The sequence below is a fragment of the Saccoglossus kowalevskii genome, chromosome 18, assembly GCF_978046115.1.
Source record: "Saccoglossus kowalevskii chromosome 18, keSacKowa6.1, whole genome shotgun sequence".
In the NCBI taxonomy this organism is placed as follows: domain Eukaryota; kingdom Metazoa; phylum Hemichordata; class Enteropneusta; family Harrimaniidae; genus Saccoglossus; species Saccoglossus kowalevskii.
The window spans coordinates 10,482,272-10,504,409 of NC_140658.1; the positions used below are offsets into that span (position 1 = coordinate 10,482,272).

The 22,138-nt window shown below is 35.4% G+C and overlaps 1 pseudogene across 1 annotated transcript in view; it reads right to left on the reverse strand.

The window, feature by feature from the left end:
- Positions 1-6,763: 6,763 nt before the first annotated feature.
- Positions 6,764-22,138, reverse strand: part of LOC100377315 (rab GDP dissociation inhibitor alpha-like) — a 28,562-nt pseudogene continuing 13,187 nt past the window's right edge. The window contains exons 3-9 of the transcript XR_014926973.1: positions 12,232-12,334; positions 11,485-11,622; positions 9,241-9,439; positions 8,979-9,110; positions 8,616-8,890; positions 7,919-8,118; positions 6,764-7,043 (exon numbers count right to left, since the gene is read on the reverse strand). The product of XR_014926973.1 is annotated as a rab GDP dissociation inhibitor alpha-like (transcript). The remainder of the gene's footprint in view (positions 7,044-7,918; positions 8,119-8,615; positions 8,891-8,978; positions 9,111-9,240; positions 9,440-11,484; positions 11,623-12,231; positions 12,335-22,138) is intronic.

Consider the following 22,138-nt stretch of genomic DNA (forward strand, 5'->3'; position numbering starts at 1 on the left):
ATGTACTGTATCCAGTAATTAAGGATTTCAAACTTTAGCCCATCGTAAACATTAATTCACTTTAAATACTACATGATAACAATAAATCAAAATATGGAACTGTCTTATGAAAAAAGAGAAGCTTAAAAGATCTCAACAGCTGTTTTATCCCAACCTGTAAAGCTGTTTTACCCCAACATGTGACACTGTTACTACCCCATATGTAGAGCTGTTAATGCCCACCCTTGGAAGCTATTACTACCCCTATAAGTGAAGCTGGTACTTCTCTAAAGCTGTGAAGCTTTTGCTGCCCTCAGCCCGTAAAACTGTTACTACCTCAACCTGTGAAACTGTTATTACCCCAACCTGTGAAACTGTTATTACCCCAACCTGTGAAACTGTTATTACCCCAACCTGTGAAACTGTTATTACCCCAACCTGTGAAACTGTTATTACCCCAACCTGTGGAACTGATTATACTCCTACCTGTGAAACTGTTATTACCCTAACCTGTAAAACTGTTACTACCCAGAACTGTGAAACTGTTACTACCCCAACCTGTGAAACTGTTATTACCCCAACCTGTGAAACTGTTATTACCCCAACCTGTGGAACTGATTATACTTCTACCTGTGAAACTGTTATTACCCTAACCTGTAAAACTGTTACTACCCAGAACTGTGAAACTGTTACTACCCCAACCTGTGAAACTGTTATCACCTCCAGCCTGTGAAACTGTTCTTACATCAACCTATGAAGATGAGAAACTGTTACTACACTAACCTGTGAAGCTTTAAATACCCATTATATGGAGCTATTACTACTCTCAAATTGTGGAGCTGACACTACACTAACCAGTGACGTTGTTACTACATCATATGTGAAACTGTTACTGCCCCCTACACATGAATCTGTTACAAACCCCAGTCTGCAAAGATGTTACTAGCCTAACGTGCGAAGCTGCTACGACCATCAACCTGAGCAGCTGATTTTTACAATAACTACAAAATTATTTTGAATTCAAATTGAATTCATATTAAATTTTATATGTGGAAAAAATAGATATTAGCGGAATTCATTTCCACATAAATTGATTTTAGTATTTTTTTCTCATAGAATCATGCCTGAAAAAGTGCACAAAACGGGGTGAATCCAATAAAAATATGTTACGAAACATGCCAAACAAAAAATCATTTTATCTCAGTACCATGAAGTGATAGCAACGGAAAATTGTCCCATTGTTTAAGATGTGGAAAAAAATTGGGGGTAGCATCACTTAATTCCACAGTGATGAGATTTTGTACAAAATTTGAGCTTTAGTTTGGAATCAAGAGATGGTAACCACCATTTGTTTCTCCCCACCATCCTTCTGTTAAGACATACACATTCACGTTGTGTGGAAGGATTGGGCTTAAAATAGCTTTTAATGATTCACAACAAAACGTCACTTCCCATTTTCACAGTTATCTTTTATCTTTTAAGTTATATTATAAAAGAGTAGATCAGTAAGTACTGCATTTTTATTTCAATATCCTAGAGGCATAGTGGTCTAGAAATATCAGGCTCAGATACTTTTCCACAATTAATACTATTTTCAACACTGCGCAATCAACCAGGGGGACATACAGACACAGACATATGCATAGACTCATTAGGTAAACAAGCATAAATTAAATTTAATTTCTATATTCACAGACAAATTGTCATACATAAACATTACTATTAATTATGATACTAAACATACTAACTATTAGGCACACAGTAAATGGCTTCTGAATATACATTTTCATAAAAGATGACATGTGATATGTATGTAGTCACAAGAATTGGCAATCACATTTGTGGAGAATCGCTGAAAAATGTTTAATTACATAAAACAGGCTCCAACAAGTCATTGAAAATGACACTGTCCCCATTAAATTTTCGAAAGTTCTCTTTGCGCTCGTCATATTAAAACGAAGGGGTTGTCGCGAGCGTGTCTTTGAAACTTTAGTCCTAAGTGGCGTATATGACAGATTGTTTATTTACGTCAAATTCGAACACATGTTGCGTGACGACCCCTATAGTTTAAGACATAGGAATGAAAAACATAGATCACAAGGGAAAGCATGTCCAAGTTATCACATTTTCAACAAACAAGATGGCAGCCAGTTGGCCGTGTTTGATCAAATTGCAAATTGAATTGACATGTACATGTATCCATTTATGAAATGCTAAATATCAATGAAAATAATACATGAGTGACAGAGATATAGTAATATGGTCAAAAATAAAAACAGCCGTTATTCGGCCATCTTTGATCTGATTATGAAATAAACTGACATGTATATGCCAAATACAAATGAAAATGATACATAAATTTTAGAGTAAGTATAACCGAATATAATAATATTAGTCCAAAAATAAATGAGAATAAGTTATAGATGTGACACATATAGATGTTTTTGAATTACAAACATTCCAGAACACTAAATACATTTTGTTTAGTATTTAGTCATTTTATGATCATGACAATTATGTGCATATTTTAACAATATTATCATTATATATAGGCAATTAAACAACTGTTGCTGGCGCATGAGTTGTTAGCATACTTTGTGTGATCTTATGTCCAAAATTTACAATCACCATTGGCCAATAAGCATTATAAACGATTGGCTGAATGTTGTCGCCACAAAAGACAATATAGTGGATTTAACGAGAACAGAGTTATAGAAAAGAACAAACTCATTTTACTTTCCTTTTTTTTAAATATTAACGTGATGGTATTGACTCAATACAAATCAATGTATATAATAGCCTTCGTTTTCATACATTTTGTTTTTCAACAATTTAACTTGTTATCGTGACATTGTTTTACTATTTTAATATTTGTTATTACTATTCTACAAACTTTATTTTTTCGGAAATTTTGTTAAATATACAATATTTGAAAATATGCCATGGAATTAAGAATTCAATTTTCAGTATGCATAACTTTAATGAAACATATTAAAATCAACGATATTCCAACTTTACATTCTAAATTAGAACAATTACAACATAATATCACGCAAAGTATGCTAACAACTCATGCGCCAACAACAGTTGTTTAATTGAATGAAACTCATTCTGCTTGTGTGAACTAACTGGCTTTATATAATGATCATTTTGTTAGTGTATTTAGTGTTCTGGAATGGTTGTAATTCAAAAACATCTATATCTGTCACATGTATAATTCATTTTCATTCATTTTTTGACTTCAACCTCACAACATTCACATCGAATTTGAATCAAATGCCAACTCTGATAAAATTATATAGAAAACGTTAAAGGCCATTAACGTGGTGGTAATTAGTCTAAAAGAAAACGCTAACTGGAGGTTACCTATATAATATCTCCTGTTCTATTCATAAATTATGTTACGTCTGAATTTGGGTCTGCGAGTATGATAATATTTGGTTAAAGTCGATGACACGAATCGTAGATTTCAAAAGGTTGCTCAAAATGTTACTTTCTTCCGTTGTAGATTGTATGCACTCAATTGTATTCCAATATAGAATTAATTTGTCATTGGGCTAGGTTTATGAGCCAGTCAGTCCTCTGAAACCGAGAATACTTATTTATTAGGTAGTCTCCAATTCTTACCATTATGTTAATGTAACCCCTTGGATTCCATTCCCAAATAGTTTCATTGACGTTAAATCTGCTATGCCAATTCACACCGGAAGATGGAGCTAGACCGTCACAGTGAGTAAAAAAAACTTTGTTTTGCCGGAATCGTACCTGTTTGCTCCTGGGTAGAGTCGTATTCGTGTCCGCGAAAGGAATATATTTCCTGAATTCGGTGACTGGACAGTCAGGCGGCTATGGAATGCTCACGTCGAGATTGAATCGTATTCGCTGTGCGATGTCTTCTGTGGAAACCACTGCGTAACATAATTTGAATGTAAATTCGCAAATGTCACTGACAATTTGTAGCAGTTGATGCGATGTGAAGAGACATGCGTTAATATTCGTGAGACGACAATGTTTAAACGATCGTTTGTCAGCATGCGTTTATTCCGGCTGCAGCGACTTATTTGTTTCCAACTATGCAAAATAATTACCCGGTACTTAAAGACATTCTGTTGCTGATTGCTGCTGTTAATATCCGTTAAACGTGATATTGTAAACAGCGTCCTCTGTGCCTTACATGACTAGTGCTTTCGTTTGAACCATAGTTATTATACGGTGTAGCGCTCATATTACGAGAAGCCTCGTCGAAGAACTATTTGTGCGCTGTTAATTGGCTTAATGCATTTACAACATTGCAGACGGTCAACTCATTGAATGAAATGCCATCGGGTAAACAGTAGCGCCGCGATGGTGTGATCGTATAGGATCACGTACAAACTTCAACTGTTGCTGGTAATAAATGTGTAGATAATTAATTGTATAACATGTTTGTGTATTCCATCATACACACTTTTGACCTACCTAGGTAAAAAAGAGATTGGTCTGATTGTTTTGTGTCACTTTCTGAAACTTGATTTATGATGCGATATTAATGGTACTAATAATATGCAGTTTGTACAGTGTTATCCTGGAAGGTGTTTAGACGTGTTTCTTATAAGCAAAGATCAGCTATTAAACTCTGTACAAAGTTAGCCCAAGTAACTTATGAAAATGTTCGTGCGACATTACTATTCTGATGTATGTTTATCACTGATAAAGTACACTTCTCCACTGGTCCATGCATTAGTGTAAGCAGTGTCTTTCTGGTGCGATTTGAGAATTACGTGGAACCAAATCCAGTCTGTGATGTCGGGGGTGTCTAGGTTCCCAGGCGTGTTGGATTGCCAGAATTGATGCTAGCCGAATATGACTGCATCTGCACTAGCGTTGACAGCGAATTGATCATACAGGGAAGTCATCAATGACTAAGTGGCTGATGGATGACCTGCTGTACAGACAAATATAACAACTTCAGTGGGATATTTATTCACATTACCTCTATTCAGAAGCATAGAGGAAGATCTATGCTAGTAAGTGAGTCATCTGTTGATGGTTCAAACAATGATGGGTGATACGCAGTGTTAATTGTATAAACTACCGAGCCTTGTTTTGATCTTATACATGACAGCCTTTTGAACATCGCTTAGGTTTGGTGTAGTGTGGAGGTATATGCCAGAAATACAGAGGCTTGCCCTGGTCTTCGTTAAAAACTGGGATTGTTCGAACATTGATAGCATTTGATCCGATACCCACACATGCCTTCATATCGAACATTCTTGCTCATCCGACTTGCTTGCACTGGCCCATTGATCATTGCTTGAATTTGAATACTATTCTCCGAATTATGTTCGGCTTGTACGTTTGAGCAGGCACATGATACACACCACATCACTTATGAAAATAAGGTTATGTTGGGCTGACACAAAATTAGTTGATATTCATATGACTTTTCTCGTGACCACCATCACAATGCTTGGAACCCTTAGTCTTTTGATATCCATGAAAAAACAAATGATAACGAGTTAAAACACTATTTTTGCAGAATAGCTCGTGAAACTATAAAATATTACTTATGAAAAGCAAAAAGAAAACTACCACAAATTCCAAATGATAGAATCAACATTACCATTGGAACATGCTGATTCAATACAATTGCAGTCTGTAACAGAAATAAGTGAATGGCAATAAGTGAAAGACAAAAGGAAACGCATTTTGTATACTTCCTTTAATACAGTACAAGTCCAGCATACACAAGTAATGCAAGTACACTTTGCTTTGAAGATAATTCAAACTTATAAGCTATGGAATTAACAAGATCAAGGTTTATATGGTAAACATGATGATACAGTAATAGCTTCATGAAATTATTGAGCATGACAATCCAACTAGCTACAACTATTCAATATGAAAGTAAATGCAACAACATAGTCCTCTAACATTGATCCCCGTACTGTCAACTTCAATGCATCAGACAAAATGAGGAAAATATTTCATTCAGTACTGTGTATGGTAAAGCTAATTTAGACTTCACCTATTTGTCTATTTTCCATGTCGCCCGACATTAAATTACACGCAAAAGTTGCTTCTTTGGGGGAACACCTACAGAAAGTACACTACTTATGGCTCTTTTTGTTGTCAAATACTCTTCATGCGGTAAATAAGTTATGAACCAACGCGCCTCCTACCCCTAATACAACCAACACAATTACCTAACTATCATAAACAGAATACCGTGGTTCTATTCCCATACTGATGTCGTGCATACTAGTGTGTCACTGTGGCAAGTACCTGCTACATGAATCCTCAAATTTGATAAGCCACAGAAAAAATAACACAACAGGGGGAATTATTGGACCATGATTTCAAATATTTTCCACATATATTCATACCATATTTAGATTACTTAATTGATTCACATGTGATTGACACTGTCAAATGCTAACAAAGGATAAATAAGTATTTTACAACTGCACATGCAAGTCTCTTTCAACAATTCTTAAACTGAAAATATTGATCTGCATATTTTGTTTTTCCCGTTCTCTCTATATATGGACACCGATAAAGCCGATTGTCATACATGATATATGACATCAAACGAACCAAGGTCCATCTGAAAAGTCCTCATCACAATGGTTTACAAGAACATACATAATAATACATCAATAAATCTACAGGGAAGCAAATAGTAAAACCTACTCAAAGTAAATCACGAAATGTACAGCTCGAATCAACATTGCTCATTCAGCAGAAAAAAAATATCGTATACTACAATTTGGTTGAGCAACTAGCAGTACCGGTACATAACACATATTTAGTACATAACTGGCATTCTTAATTGATGTTTTTTGGGTGGGTGATTTTAACAATGTTCTGCAAGCAATATTTTTCTTGGATAAGAATGAGAGACATAAACTTAGCGAAAAGGAGATTTGACTTTCAGATTTGAGACGTTGTACTAATTTTCCTCTGAAGTCTGAATCTCGTTAAACTCAAATACTTCACCAAATCATTCGTGTCCATACATCCAGGATATCATTACACGTGGTTTCAAAGTGAGTTGTAGCATCGTAAGATGCGGTCACAAATACCTGTTTGGAACAACAAACAAAAGTTAAGACTCCTCTATAATATACATAAAAGAATTTATTAGTAGTATGGTGCTCCCATGTATTGACAGTGTATATGCTGTGTACTTTCGTATTTGCTCTGTCACTCCCGCCAATGGTTTACAGAAAATGTGTGGGCCATATTCCCTTAAAATAGTTCTTGTATTAAATAGTTCCTCCTCCGAAAAACTATAAGCGTAGCAGAAGCGGTTTATGTAAATTAATCTATGTGTGGTAATGACATATGCAAGTGAGCACCTCACTTTGTATCAAAGTAGCCAGTTATGCATACATGCACTTTCCATCAGAATATATGTTGCCAGTGCATTCTATTTGCATGCTCATTTTATTTAGTACTAGCTAGCTGCCTGTCCAAGAGAGTCCAGGGAAAAATCACTCTGTATGGCCACATTAGGTCATTATGCGTGTAACTAAAAAAGAATCACAAAAATCAAACTTCAGTTAACAAAAAATGAAATATCTGACCACCACAGGTAGTATAGAAGCTCCCTTAGAATTGTATTTCTCCTGTCAAACATACATTTAAGCAACTGGCTATTAGGATTGTGGACATTTTTTATAACTAAACCTAGGAGGCCTGCCTTGGAACACTATTGGAAGCACAATTAAAAACTTCTGTCTACCAGTTTCTAGCAATATGGTGTATTGTATTTCTAAATTAAAGGACACGATCAAGCAATGTCAAATAGTTTGCAATCAATATCTTACTATCAATTGGATGTAAGGTAAGTATGGCTTAATACAGCAAATAATGTAAATCTGATACAAGTCACACAAGATGATGAAAACGGTGGAGATAAAAGGACTTCAATTTCTGTAATTATGTAATGCCATACCTTAGACTTTTTACCATCATCAATAGGTACATATATGTCAGCTACATACACAAACTTCTGTTCTATTGGGCCAAGTAAATCAAGACCTGGTTGTAATTCAGCTTCTGGGTTGTCAGTCTCAACAGTGGTGGATACCGTTGCGACATAAAAACCATAAGTTGCTATGCAATGAGTGCTAGATACACAACTCACATAGATATCTACAATGGATAACAATGCTGGATATCAGTAACCTTGTTTCGCATTCATGGTTACATATTAAAATATACTTCGATTTTCAGTTCACTGGTAACTTTTTATATAATAATATTTCAATCATATTAATTATTCTTATTTTCACAGATTCAACGAGGGTTATAACTAAATTCAAGAATCAAATACAGCTTAGAAACAGTTTGTGTGTACTTAGAGAGTGTAGAAAAAATTGACTAGCATTAAACGAATCATTTGAACAAGGATCCCTGATGGCTGAAATAGGGTTACCCTGTTGAGCTAAACATTACAAACATATTTGCTAAAATTACAGAAGTGAAGACATTCTCATGAATATCTCAATCTAATAGTGGTCCACACAGGGTACATATATATAAAGTGTCAAAGCAGCTGCATAACAAACATGTATATTAATTAACTCGTGAATAATTAATAGCCAGTCATCAAGTCAGACTAGGCAAAACCCAGAAAATAATATGCTTACCTGATTTCCTACTCACTTGATTTTGTGGAATGATGATTTGACATGAGGCGTTATCATTTGTACGTGGTATAGGATGAGTCATGATGCAAATAGCACGTACTACTTGAGCTACTTTCTTGACCTTATCTGTTCCATATGTGGGATCACACACAACAGTTTTACACTTGACAGTTTCACCTTCAGATGTGACACCACAAACCTCACCATTGTCATCATATACAATAGCGTCAATTGGTTTGTCAAGCATATGGGTGCCACCATATATAGCTGATAGCCTGTAAATAAATATACATTTCTATCAACATGTGTGGGTAAAATACAATTGTTTACTTATGCGATGACAAATGATCTTCACATACTAACCTTGCAAAGCCTTCTGGAAGTTCTCCCAGTCCATACAGTGGGTACAAATATGGAGATTTGCCATAATGTTTCTGAGATGAATCGTACAGTTGAATTCGCTCTATTGTGTCTAAAACATTTTCTTGTTTGTAGCTAAAAACAATATTCCAAGATTATTTATTTATCTATTTTGGATTAGCTGTTGGCAGATTTCCGGATCACTAACTAGAGACAAACTATATTTTGAAATAATTGCAACTTTAACTGGTATAATGCTGCTTACCTGTCATCTCTATGCAGTGCCAGTGCATGACCAGTGAAATCTGCAGTATTATCATCCAAGCCATATTTGCGGTACAAATCTTGCATTGTGGTTGTATTTGGGTCAATACCATTATAAGTTTTGGGATTACCAATTTCAAAAGCAGCAACATCATTCAAAAAATTACGGTATCGGCGCTTTTCAAAGAATCCCATTAAACCTAGAAGGAATAATAGTAGAACATGTGTACATGTGTTATTCAGTGAGCTTTCAGCTACTCAGTAAAGCAAATATGCATTTATAATGGCAAAGTCCGAATTGAAGGCAAAATAATTTGTGTTGGCTGCTTGTTCATAGTCACAAATAAAAGACAGCTTAGAAAAAAAAGACACATGGAGACACATTAAAATTAATTCAAAATTGAAGATTAGCCTTTCAAAATAAAGAGCTTGGCAACTAATATTTGTCTGCTATTTGAGATGTACAACGTGAATGAAAACAATGTACTCCACATTATCAAAATTACAAATTATCTATTATAAATAACATATGTGGTTTCAGTCTAATTATTTCCAACAACTCTACCACAAATTCAATTTAAATGTAATTCTTTGAGATATTAGAAATGGGCTAATAATAATTCGATAATCAATACACATGTTTTTCAACATTAAACTAACCATGTCTGTGGATTACCCCAAGGAACCAAATGAATTATTATGCAAATTAAGTAATTATTATGCATATATTTAGGTCTGTGTATTGTTCCAGGGCCACAAGTTTCATTATAATGTGATGTTGAATACTGAAAAACTTGGTGGAAATTATTATGCACATTTGGTAATTATTACGGATGTAAATAAACCCAAAACATTAGATTACATTAGATTGTTGCAATGTCTTGGAGTATTTATGTATCAGGGTTCATTGAAATAAGATAAGTACTTGAGATATTGATGGAAAAGCTGAAAACTAATTGTTATGCAAATAAGATAATTAATATGCACATATTTCAACACAAAACTAATCAGTTATGTGTATTGTCAAGAGCATATATCTACCAAGCTTCATTGAAATTGCTTAATGAGTACTTGAGATATGTAAAAGCCAAAAATTGGCTAAACAAATTATGCAAATTTGATAATTAATATGCACACATTTTAACCCAAACTCAGGTCAGTGCATTGTCCTATGACATCAATGTACCAAGTTTCATTGAAATGCGACGATTAATACTTAAGATATCAGTGTAAAAGTCGAAAATTGAGTAATCATTATGTAAATAGAGTCTTGCACGTGCGATTTGGTGCTATGAAGTTACTGGAAAAGCTGTGTCAAAGAGTCTTTCGCTTTTAGTTCATTTTTCTTTTTAAAGTAGAATTGTGAATTTTCTGGTCATTACAGTCCCGATATATGTAATAATTGAAGGCTGCAGCAAAGCTGTTCAATTGACTTCAGTTAGTCAGTAATGATTTTTAATTGTTTGACTATTGCATAATGCAGGACCGACCAGCTTTCAACATTTATTTTCACATTGAATGGGTCAGTTTGGATGTACCACTGGATAAATGTTATGTTGGAGAAATTTGCAAAAAGAAAATGTAATAATTGTTAAAAAACCTAGAAGGAAATCTGATTTTTTTCCAGAATGCCTCCAGTAATAATTAACGGCCACTAAACAAATGCTAAATTGTTCACATAACTGATGCAATTGTGGATTATATTTATACAAATCTCCTTCATATATACTAAAATAATTTTTTTTGTTTGACAATGTATGCACCATAGTTCATGTAAGCAAAATGAGATTAAAATTACACCGATTCATTGTTTAATAATAGATATTAGCGACTATGGTCTAATTAATATTCATTAATTAATTAGTCTATAAAGGACAAAAATCTGAAGTTCCTTCGGGTGGCCATAGACTGTTTCAACTGTCTCTCAAAACACGACTAAGAATCTAGTTCTAGAATGACAGAATCGCTTGATTTTAATAAATTTTACCACTATAATGGCCACTATTTGGCCATCTAGAATTGGATCATGAACGTGTTTATGTGTGATATGATGTGTGTGTAAAGTCTGAACCTGGCATGTTGAAGATACAGTTCAGACAGACCAACATGCGCACACACACGAATACAGATAGATGAAATTTGCGGACTACATGAACAGATTGAATGCTACCTTGCAAATCTTGTTTATATTACTTCAACAATACAAGCTGATACAATCAAAAATACAGAATACATTTGTACTTACTTGTAGCCAAAGCTTCTTTTCCATCAGCTGGAACCTTATGAATGTTATAACCTTTTTTGTAAACATAACTACCATCTACAGATTTGAATTCGAAAAACTTAGTAACACCACTGTGTATTAGTAATTTGACTAGCTTGCCTGAAAGACACAATACATGATTTTTGGTAAGTACTGCATTTGATCTACCAAGAGTGCGTCTCAAACATCAGCCCATATGAACATATAAACAAAAATCACATTTGTTCTATACTGAATTATTAATCAATACTAATTTCAATAGAAACACCACTGTAACTTATGTAAGAGCATGTGCTCCAAAATAGAGCAAAAGTATCAGTTGTCATCTCGGTATCCACACATGTTGTATTATAACATGACTTATACAGTGGTGGTATTCAAAAAAATCTACTAAACTTCAAACTGCAGTACACATCTTTTACGCAACATTCACTTGTCATAACCAGGCAACTCAAAATTTATAACTCTTCGTTGATAGAGTCGTGTGTAAAAAATGTTAACATGACAGAAACAAACAAGTCAACTGTTATGCATTTGCGATTTTCCAGTGCAATTGTGAATACATTTGGTCACATAACTAACATACCCCACCTCCCTACATGTCAGAAACACAATGACCTACCTCAGCAATAAAAAATGTAAGAATTTGTACCCACAAAATCATAATTGGGTCAGTCACATTGAATAAAATTCTGTAGTTGCTACACTTTACTTTGAATGACAACTTACCATTAGCCATGAAAAATTTAGGGATTAGATCAACATTCCAGTCTTTCTGGCGGCCAAAAGATTCAGGTACATCTTCTGCCTTTAAACCAAATTTTTCATATAGCTAGAAAAAAATAGAAAAAAATATAATTTCAAATCTTGGCAATATTCTGCAGAAGACAGTACTCCTTATACTTCAACCGTACTGTATGTACTTAACCTTATGACACTGATAGCACACGAAAGACATTATTCGTACTACAAACATTATCGATTACATCATCGGTCCCAATTTGTATTTGACTAAATGACCTTAGTTAGATTAAAGAGTAATTTTATCAAAAAAGCATAGTTAAAGAAAGTATTTCTCAAAAGTGTGACAATTTGTCACTCATAATTTTGTTCGCTTTATTTTACCATGGGCAAAACAAAAAATATGTAATAAACTTGTGTGATACAATGTAAGCATATTTGATAACTCATTAAAAATGAAAAGTTCTGAGAAAAAGTAAGCTGAATTAAGAGCTGGCACTGGACCTGATATTTCAGATTAAACTTGCATCAAGGTAACAATCTGAATTGAAAAGTGCCAACAAGAATTTAATTCAGATACTAATTAAGCTAATGAATTATATTCATATTAACAACAACACTTACAATTATTGCATGTTTCATTTTAATCTAAGCACTAGTTCAAAATCTGCTGCACAGAAAGACAGACAAGACTAGAACATAAGCTCTTGTTGACTGTCAACAGCAGCTAACAATGCCTGATTTAGTATTGCAGGATTTGTGGCAAGACTAACTAATTTTACATTTCATGGGGGTGTTCAGCATATAATACAAAGTGGAATGCAATTGCAATCAAAAAAAGCTTAGAAAGAACTCCCGTGTGCTGAGAGTATTGAAGACACATCAAAAATTAATTCAAAATTACTTGTACTTGAGATATTGATGGAAAAGGTGAAAACTAATTATGTAAATGAGGTAACTAATATGAACAGATTTGAGTGTAAAACGAATAAGGTCTGCGTAATGTAATATTTATGTACCAAGTTTCCTTGAAATTTGATTAGAACAAAAAACAAATATGAATTATTATGCTAATTAGAGAATTAATATGAACAATTTTTTCACCCAAAATTAATCGGGCCTGTCTATTATCCTAGAGCTTTTATGTACCAAATTTTATTCAAATGAGATGATCAGTAATTAAGATATCATTGTTAATTAATTTTGTTAATTAGGTGATTAATAAGCATAAATATTTACCCAAAACTAATTGGGTCTTTGCATAGTCCTAGGTTCATTGAAATGTGATGATGAGTTCTCTTTAAAAGTTTCATTAAAATCAAATTAGTCGTTTTTTATATATCAGTGAAACATTCATGGAAAAAATTTACTAATTATGCAAATTAGGCAATTAATATGCAAAATTATTTACCCTAAAACTAAACAGGTATATGCATAGTCCTTGAAAATCTATGTTGCAAGTCTCATTGAAGTATGATGATTAGTACTTGAGACATTAGGCGACATTTCTCTTTTTTTATTAATAAGTATAAAAACTCACACATAGGTGAGGGGAAAGGAACGATTGAAATGAGTTTTGATTTGATAAAACGAATGAAAGAATGATACATTGGTGGATTAATAATAACGATTAAATTAAGTACGATAAAATTGATAATAATAATGACTGATTTAAATTATTACATAAATTTCAAATAAAGACTGATATAAATAAGATAGTAGTGTAAATAATCGTTTTTTTGCCAGTGTGGGCTTGGTCGTGTCCTTTTCAGTAGTAAGCATTGGTAGCTTAACCGTTGTCAAGGTAGTCTGGAAATGTCAGCTCCTGCCCATTGAGTACTGCTACAGCATCATTGATGCACCACTGGGCTCTAAATACATCAATTAGTCAACAGGTGGTAGTTGAACCCGTCTCTGATTCTCCGTTTAAGACGCGATTTAAAGCACTGCAGTGCATCAGATTGAGTAGAATCCCTCAGCTTGTTAAATCGCGTGATGTGAATTACTGATTTAACAGAGCTAAGCAAATAGCACAGCAGGCAATGTGTGAGGGTGATGGTCTTCCTTCTTGGTGGGCCGAGCACATAATGTGCTATGGGTATGTTGTCTTGATCGCATAGCTTCTTTGTAATGATTTTAAGAGTGAGAAACAGCTGGGTTAATCTGATGCACTCAATAAATATATGAACAAGATCATCCGTTGCACTACAGAAAGGACAGCCGTCAGTGTTTTGCAATTTGGATTTCAGTAGGAAACCTCCTGTGGGATAGGCCCCGTGTAAGAAGCGCCACTGAAGATCCCCATCTTTGTTGGTTATTGGTGTAATGTAGCTGTCTGTATATATGGGTTCATGTGCATTCTGTAGTGATAGAATGTCTGCCCAGATGTTTTTGTTGACCTGGTGTTTTGATATTTTATTTGTGCATACTATAAATTTATAGATGGCACCTTTTATGGGAGGTTATAGCGGACAGTTTAAGAGCGTGTCATTGTGATCATCCCTGTACAGTAGCTCTAAATGGTAGGTATTTTCTGTGACTTGTGTGCCACTACCATTTTGACCATTTATAATTTCTTTGAATTTTACAGGGATTGCCTTATGGACTACATCTAGAGCCATGTCAAGGAGCCTTTTTCAATAGATTGGTATTTTGCCCTGCAGTTCATCAGAGTCAAGCCATGTATTGATTGAGACCAGGTCATCAATTTTAGTGACTCCCGCCTCACGAAAATGTGTGAGGGTAAGTGGTTCATCATGGATGGGATGCAGTATTAGTTTATTGTATAGCAAAGGTTCGCCACGGACTTCATCATACGTGGTTGGTAATTTTTTTCTTAATGAAGTTAGGGAAGACCAAATTTTCAGTAACCTGCAATAATATTCAGGCGTGTTTTGAAAGGAGTACTGTACATCTGTGATGAATAACTGTTTAGTGTATTTCAGGTTGTTTACTTGACTAAGAAAAAGACTTGTGAAGGTGAAACAAGGATGGTTGGAACTGAGGTTCAGGTATCTTTGGATGTATTGTATATGAAACGAGGTAATACGTGATGGAAGGTGAACAAGACCCTGTCAACCTTCAAATGGAGGTAGGTAAACTATTTCAACAGGGAGCCAATGCCGCCCCTGCCAAAGGAAATCCAGAAATAGTTTCTGTTATTGGTTGATTATGTTTTTAGGTGGACATAGGCAAACAAACTTATGTATGATTTTGGAGGCAACCAGTTGATTGATTATAAGAGTGCGCCCTCTGTAAGACATTGAAGGCGCATATTTGGAAAACCAATCAAGTTTAAATTTAATTTTTCAACGGCATCGGACCAGTTTCTTTCCTCATATTTGGGATCATTGCCGATAAAAACACCAAGCACTTTCAAACCTTCAAGCCCAGACAGCGAGCAACCCTGGCGTATGCCACGCATAAAAGGAAGTGGTGAGGTGATTGAACTGTTCACATGAATGAGACATTGTGTTTGTGTGTAGTGTCATGAATTTGTTTTTGCGTATCTGTTGACCGACTTAATTAGCTGATTATTAGCTGAATTGCTGTGTTATGTCTGTCATCGTTTAGGTCTATTTGAAGTTTTGGACGGAACTTGGCTCAGTGATTTGGAACTAATTACCAGATAACCACCGCTTTTTAGACTACTCATTCTGACAGTTTATATCCATAGTTATTAATGTAGTGAACGATTAATCAAAAGATATGACGTATTCAGTACTTAGTGTGATTGGCTTTATGATTGAAGGTTACGCCCTAGAGTCTTTTTACTGTTTTGTAATTGGTTAGAGTTTTGAAAATGAATAAAGAGAGTTTGAGTTGGTCTTGACGAACACAGCACGATAGACGCAGTAGAGAAGAGAGAGACGTAGTCCGAGAGAGTCCAGGGGCGAGCCTTGAGGCAGTCCAGTCTTGGGCTAGTCTTGGGTCAGCCTTGTGAGAGTCTTGGGGACTTTTCCCCAGGGCGCTGTGTCTTATAGAGTGCTCCAACAGATCGACTAAGACGAGAGCTGAAACGTATTTCGTTGTGTGTGTCTTATTTGACTGTAAAGTATAAGTGACTTTCCCGATCCCGTACCTCAAGGGGACGAGATATAGAGACGAGACGAGTTCCCCCCCTGACAAGTGTGGAGAACCCGAGAGAAAGAGAATTTCCCCCTGACAGTAGATTAGTTTGATATATTTGATGAAAAACTCACCAAACCCAAAAGCCTCTAGGGTTTTCAGAAGCTACCCGTGGTTTACACGGTCAAAGGCCTTTTCTTGGTCCAACGAAACGATGCCCAATGTGATGTTATTGATGTTTGCATACGTGATGACGTCACGCACTAGATTGATGTTATCAAATATTTGTCTGCCAGGGACACAATAACTCTGGTCAATGTGTATGATGTTAGTGCAGGTTTCATTCTAAGGGAAAGTGCCTGTGCGAAGATTTTATAATCGGCGCACAATATACTAACAGGACGTCAATTTTTCAACAGGTTAGTATTTCCTTTTTTAGGAAGAAGAGTTATAATAGCTCGTCTGCTAGAGAGTGGCAGTTCACCAGATGATATTGATGCTTGGAAAACCTGGAATAAGTCGTTGCCAAAAGTTGGCCAAAAAGTGTTTGTAAAATTCGACTGGAAGGCCGTCTATTCCTGGAGATTTGCCAGTGGCAATGCATTTGACTGCTGATGTTAGTTCTTCATAGGTTAATTCGGCATCACAGTCGCTTTTCATGGTTGGGTTTTCATCAAGTTGGGGGAGGTTTGCATGCAGTTTTTGTTGGCAGGCAAGTGACACAGGATTGGGCGAGAATAAGTCTGAATATAATTATCTTGTAAGCTGTCTCATTTGACAGGGTGTATTAGTGATGGTACCATCTTGTTTTTCTAGTTGTGACATTATGATGTTAAAAAAGAAAGATTTTGGTGCATTATTCTCATTCAACACCTTGTGCCGGGAGCGTATTGCTGCTCCACTGACCTCATTTTTTAACAAGTTTTCAAGTAGAGTTCTTTTTTCATTAAGTTGGTTGATCAGAGTGGAGTGCAACTGTACTTCCTTTTCAAGAGCAGTGATTTCATTTTGCATACAGTGTTTAGTTTGTCTGTAGTAAGTGCAGAGCTTAGAAGTATATTGTTTGGTTAATATTTTTATTTTTCAGCTTCCCTATATCCCACCACATTTGGATATATTTGAAGCGCCCTCTCTCTTTTCTCCAAGTTAACCAGTATTCATTAACAATTTTACAATAATTCTCATCTTGCAGGAGGCTGGAGTTGAAGCACCAGACAGGGTTGCGATATGTATAGGAAGTGAAAGAAAGATGGAGTGTAACAGGGCAGTGATCAGACAAATTTATATGAGGCTGAATGGAAGAAGATTTGATTCGGGTAAGTAGAGACTTTGTAATGTAAAATGTGTCAATGCGAGATTGACTTTCTTGTCTACTCCAGGTGAATTGTTTTGCAGTAGTGTTATGATTGCGCCAAGCATCAACTAGTTTGAACCGGTGACAGATATTTGAAAGTAGATTAGATGAAGGTAAGTGTGTTTCCGGGCTGTCATTTTCTGAATTTAGAGTGCAATTGAAATCGCCTCCAATGATAACTGGATCATTATTCAAGTTGTTAAGAGAATTGTTAAGAACCTTAAATAATTCTAAGCGCTCCGGTCCATTGGTTGGAGCGTATACATTGAATAAGTGTACAGGAAGCGTGCAAGTGCAACAGACGACCAGGCACGACATTGTTAAAATTCAACACATCAATATCCGTGTTTATTTTAAAAAGTATAGCAACCCCAGCAGAATGGGTATTTTCATGAGAAGAATAAATTGGGGCTCTCCAAACAACACGCCAATGTGGTTCATTACCCATTGTGTTGAGGAAGTTAGTGTTTTAATTGATAAACATCTTAATTGGTCATGTCACATCGATCACATCAACAGTATAATTAGAAAAAAATGTGGCCTATTATATAAACTCAGAAACTTCATACCCCTTAACATTTTAATATTGCATTATAATTCCCTTATACAGCCTTATACAGGTTTGGGGTAATACATATCACTCACACTTAAATACCATTTATATGACCCAGAAAATGTTAGTTCGCGCAATGACGTTTAGTTCGTTCACTGAACACTTGGCCCCTTTATTCAAAAAATTAAACATCCTTGATACCTATAAAATGCACAAATTAGTCACCTGTACTTTCATCCATGACTTAATAATAATTCATAATTCTGCCAATAATATTAATGACTATTTCAAACCTATTTCAAACCTATCCATCATCCATACCAAACCAGACAACTCCACAATCAAAATCTTTTTGTTGAATATACCCGTACAGCATTTGGCCAGTTTACGATTACATACTCAGGTGCAAAAATATGGAATAAAATCCCGGCTAAAATTAGGTCAATTATCTCACGCAGTTCGTTCAAAGAAATGACTAAACAATTATTATTGGCAGAAAACTAGATACATATGATTGTGTTTGCTAAGTTGTTTATTTATTCATTTTATTTTACCTGATTGATTTTTCCAAAACTTATTTTCTTAGACTTAGAAGTTCTGTATGGCATCAGGTTAGTTTTGGCGGTACCACTTTCGCGGATGCCCTGTGGTGTTTGGTGCTGGTCGTGGTGTTGGCAAAGTGTGATGCCATACAGACATATTTGTTCACTTATTGATTAATAAGCTATATGTTTATTCATCACCGATTTGTATTAACTTTCATATTCATTTGTTTAGTTATTTATTAATTTGGTTAGTTAATCTTCATATTGATATACTTATTTTGGCCCTCTACTATATACATTATAATTTACTTCCAATATATATAGGAAATCAGACAAGACTTGCAGTAAGCTATTTTCTGATTTCATTTTTTCTGTTTGGCTTACTTTTGTTTTTGTTTTTGTTTTGTTGTTTCAGTGTTTCTTATTGTTATTATTATTATTGGGCAAATAAATAAATATTATTATATTATTATTATTATTATTATTATTATCACTGGGTACAGTATGAGTTTCCTGTAGGAAACAAAAATCATTGGACAAGTTTAGTTTAATGTGTTCAAAAAGTTGATATCTCTTAAAGGAATCTCGACATCCGTGTATATTCCAAGTAACTCCTGACAAATTTGCCATGACAACAAAGTAGACAAAATAGTACAATGAGCTCTTCGTAATGTTACTCAATACCATAAATAAGGTAATTATCTTCGTAGTTTACTACTCTTAGTAGTTGATATACCACGTTTTTTGTCAAGTACTTCATCACTGCGTTTGCTCTGGGCTCCAGGCAGACTGCACTCAGTTGCACCAACTTTTTGTTGTTTGTTTAATTTTATATAGTGTTTAGCTATTTTGTTGGTCATTCTTTGGATTCTTATTTTTTCCTTGCTAGTAAAGTCGGTGTTTTTGCGCATGTGATTGAGTGAGCGCGTAAGAAGTCTTAAATCAGGACAGAACTGTGTGGCATGTTCAATGATCCTTTTTGATTTATAAGAGCTCTCAATAAAGGCTCTGACTGTATCATCAGGTAAAAGTTTTTCTCTTTCATCTGGAAACAACTGAGAGACATCAGACATATCAGAAGCAACTGACTCAACCTCGTCCATGTCGTCAGGGTGATATTCAGAAACATGACGTTTTCTGTCAAAAACGTCAATGGATTCGTCAGGAGGACAAAACGAAACACAGGGTTCCCCAGGAAGCCCAGAGAAAGAGTTAGGGGTTGAAACCCTCTCCTCACCAGTACAGGTAACACCAGTTCCATCAACAGACATTTCAATAACAAGATCAGTAGTCAAAGAGTCAGATTGTGTATCAGTTTCATTGCTGTGGTTGAGGTCATTTACATAAGAATCAGCATTGCGCGTGTCACTGTTGCGAGTATTTTTTGATCAGTGCTATTGCAATACTATCAGTTGTTTTATTTTGATGATCAGAAGTTTTATTTTGTTTGACCATGGAAGGTACTAACGGAAGGAGCCACGACGCTATTGTTTTAGCTTTACCCCATGATCGTTTGTCATTGTTTGGTCACAAACATTGGTTCTCGTTAGCTCTTAACACCTTCGTACAATGGGTTACGCTAATCTCGAGCATTCGGTAATATTCGGGGCATGTTCGGAAGCGATAGACGAACCTCGCATAAATAAGACTGAAAGTGGCGTCCAGTTTGATTGCTGTTGTTTCCGGAGATTTTGGCGAACTTGGCAAATATAACATCGATTGAAGAAGAACTGATGAACTATTGTGAATCTGTTTGTATTTGTAATGGTGATAAGACTTAATCAATAATTGCCTGTGACAATAACTATTGAATTATTCAATGGTACTATTGTCATTGCGTGGGTTTGACACTCGAAACAATTGAAATTTTCGACCACCGGGCATCGGCAAACACCGCCAGAAAAGATAGTATCGAAAGAAGGGCATGCCTAGACAATTTCTCAGTGATAATACTTTTTAGGAGTCCTTAGGAATTTTTGTTGTAGACACTCGAATTCTCGTTCTTGTTACAGTTGCTAATAACTAAAACATGTGAAATCTGTGAAGTCAAACGTTCATCTGCGCATGTGTGATGACCGTAGTTTCATAATGCGCATATATTTTATGGTCACATTTAAAAATCAGCGGGGTTGTATCATATTCCGCTAGCTCGTTACTTGTGTAAACAATCGCAAACTATCATCGACATCAAAGATGAGCTAGACAACGTCCTCATCGGGATTAACTTGGGTTGAAACAAAATAAAATAAGCCCGTTAAGAAGCTTAAGTGGCCACTTGAGAGGCTCCTTCCGTTGAATTGTTTAGTGGTAGCGTGAAGAGTACGCCATGCGTCTACGAGCTTGCATCGACGGACAATGTGTTGCAACGATGTTGAAGAGTGAGCATGTGGTTCAGAGCTGTCAGCTCTGTCTACATTAGCATTGAGATTACAGTTAAAGTCCCCTCCCATTATAATGGAGTCATTATTCAATCTATTAATGGGACATTTTACGTGTTGAAAAAATTCTATACGTTCTGGGCCATTTGTTGGTGCATAAACATTTATTAAATGAACCGGAAGACCATCAATATCAACATGAACATGCAGTAGTCGTCCTCTGATCACATTGTCAACATTTAATATAGTTAACTTTCTGTTTGGGTTTAACAATATTGCCACCCCAGCTGAGTGTGTGTTTTCGTGACTAAAACTAACCGGTCCTCTCCAGACAACTTGCCAAGTAGATTCATCGGATTTGATGGTGTGTGTTTCTTGTAGAAAATAAAATGAACTAGGATGATTAATTTTGATGAACTCGAAACGTTGGTATCGTTTAAATGCGTCACGACATCCATGGACGTTCCATGTCAGCTCAGATACATCAGCCATGTACGAAACAGAGAACAAGACCAGAAAAAAACAATTCATGAATGTTATTTAAAAAACATTGAATCAAGACACATCGACTATTCCATGTTTTGCAGGTGCTAACACGGAGACAGACGAGTTCAAACTGGTAGTATTGAAAGTCAAAACGAACAAAGGAGTAGCTCATGATGCTAATCGCTATTATACACGAGTTGTGAAGCAGGATAGCTACCTTAAATAGAGAGCCGGCATTATGATAAGCTTGGCTATAGTATGATGTGTATTTATAAAAAGTATGGTCGTTTAATTTTAAAATATTAAAAAAGTATGATATAAACAAGACCTAAGTAACGACGTTGTTGTCATGCTGACAATATCTTGTACACTTGTTACCCACTCAGGTGTAACATAGGATAGTTGAAACCCAACTATGAGAACCAGTTTTAAGTTTGATTTAAAAAAATAAAAGATGCGTGATATAGACACAGCCCAGATAACGACGTTGTTGCCATGGTGAACATGGTTT